Consider the following 2,683-nt stretch of genomic DNA (forward strand, 5'->3'; position numbering starts at 1 on the left):
TTGAAGAGGAGTGGTGAGAGAGGACAGCTTTGTCTTGTACCAGAATTTAGAGTAAAGGCTTTTAGTTTTTGTTCATTGAGGATAATATTTGCCAGATAGCTTCAACTAGATTGAGAAAGTTTCCTTCCATTCCCATCTTGCTGAGAGTTTTGATCAAGAATGGGTGTTGGACCTTATCAAATGCTTTCTATGCATCTATTGATATGATCATGTGATTTTCATTTTTCTTGTTGATGTTATGTATGATGTTGATAGATTTACAGATGTTAAACCATCTTTGCATTCCTGGGATGAAACCTACTTGGTCATAATGTCTGATCTTCTTGATGATGCATTGGATTCTATTTGCCAGGATTTTGTTGAAGATCTTTGCATCAGCATTCATCAGGGATATTGGTCTGTAATTTTCTTTTTTGGCAGCATCTCTGTCTGGTTTTGGTATCAAGGTGATGTTGGCTTCATAAAAGCTGTTTGGGAGTGTTCCTGTTTTTTAAATTTCATGGAAGAGCATGGCTAGGATTGGTAGTAGCTCCTCTTGAAAGATTTGAAAAAAATTCATTAGAAAATCTATCTGGGCCTGGGCTTTTCTTTTTGGGCAGATATTTGATTACAGTTTCAATTTCCTCAGTAGTGATGGGGGTGTTTAGATATGTTACATCCTTCTGACTTAAATGTGGAAGGTTATATGTGTCCTAGAATTTAGAATTTTTCCATTTCTTCTAGGTTCTCATGTTTAGTAGCATTAAGTTTCTCAAAGTAGTTTCTGATTACCTTTTGGATCTCTGCAATATCTGTCATGATCCCCGCCTTTTCATTTCTAATACGGGTTATCAGATTTCTCTCTGTCTTTGTGAGTTTTTCCAATGGTCTATCAATCTTGTTTATTTTTTCAAAGAACCAACTTCTTCTTTCGTTGATGTTTCAGATTGTTTTTTGGTTTTTCACTTTTTTTTTTTGAGTTCTGCTTTCAGAACTCAATTTCCTCAGTAGTGATGGGGGTGTTTAGATATGTTACATCCTTCTGACTTAAATGTGGAAGGTTATATGTGTCCTAGAATTTAGAATTTTTCCATTTCTTCTAGGTTCTCATGTTTAGTAGCATTAAGTTTCTCAAAGTAGTTTCTGATTACCTTTTGGATCTCTGCAATATCTGTCATGATCCCCGCCTTTTCATTTCTAATACGGGTTATCAGATTTCTCTCTGTCTTTGTGAGTTTTTCCAATGGTCTATTAATCTTGTTTATTTTTTCAAAGAACCAACTTCTTCTTTTGTTGATGTTTCAGATTGTTTTTTGGTTTTTCACTTTTTTTTTTTTGAGTTCTGCTTTCAGCTTTGTTATTTCCTTTTGTATCCCTATTTTTGGTTCCTTTTGTTGGTCATTTTCTAATTTTTTGAGCTGTATCATTAAGTTATTCAGTTATGCCCCTTCTTCCTTCCTGATGTGTGCTCGTAGTGCTATAAATTTTCCTCTCAGGACCGCTTTTGCTGTGTCTCATAGATTCTGGCAGTTTGTGTCTTCATTATCATTTGTATCCAGGAACGTTTTGATTTTCTTTTTGATTTTATCTTGGACCCACTGGTTGTTCAGTAGAAGGGTGTTTAATTTCCAATTGTTAAAGTTTTTCTTCTGTGTCCCTTTGTATTTCACATCTAATTTCAGAGTCTTGTGGTCAGCAAAGGTAGCCTGCAAGATTTCTATCCTCTTGATTTTATGGAGGTATGTTTTATGTGTCAGCATGTAGTCTATTCTGGAGAATGTCCCATGTACATTGGAGAAGAATGTGTATCCAGGTTTTTTTGGGATGGAGTGTTCTATATATATATCTACTAGTCTTCTTTCTTCCATTACTCTTTTCAGGGCTAGTATGTTATTGCTGTGTTTCAGTCTGGTTGACCTATCAAGTGTTGACAGGGCTGTGTTGAGGTCTGCCACAATTATTGTGTTATTATTGATGTCTTCTTTGAGATTTATCAGTAATCGTATTAAATAATTTGCTGGCCTCTCATTGGGTGCATATATGTTTAAAAGTCTGATTTCTTCCTGTTGAACATATCCCTTGATTAGTACATAGTGTCCATCTTTGTTTCATACAGCTTTTCTGAGTATAAAGTTGGTGTCATCAGATATTAATATGGCCAACCCAGCTTTTTGGAGGGTGTGGTTTGCTTGGATGATTTTCCTCCAGCCTTTGATTTTGAATCTATGTTTGTTCTGACTATTCAGATGTGTTTCTTGTAGGCAGCAGAAGGTTGGATTCATCTTTTTGACCCATTTTGCCACTCTGTGTCTTTTAATTAGTGAATTTAGTTCATTGACATTGAGGGAGATGATTGTCATAGGATTTAATGTCATCTCTCTAGATAAGTTTGCTTTGTTTGTTGGTCTCTCTTGTCTTAGAGTAGACCTGTCAGTTTTTTCCTTTAAGGCTGGTTTATCATTTGTGAAGTGTCTGAGCTGTTGTTTATCCATGAAGCTATGTATTCTTCCTTCAAACCTGAACATGAGTCAGGCTGGGGGCTGTATTCTCGGTGAGGCATTCATTTCATTCAGTCTTGTCACAATATCCCACCACTGTCTTCTGGCCTTGAGAGTTTCTTGTGACATGTCTGCTGCAAGTCTTAGAGATGTTACTTTGAATGTAATTTTTCTTTTTGAACTTGCTGCTTTCAGTTTTCTATCTC

The sequence above is a fragment of the Suncus etruscus genome, chromosome 4, assembly GCF_024139225.1.
Source record: "Suncus etruscus isolate mSunEtr1 chromosome 4, mSunEtr1.pri.cur, whole genome shotgun sequence".
NCBI lineage: Eukaryota > Metazoa > Chordata > Mammalia > Eulipotyphla > Soricidae > Suncus > Suncus etruscus.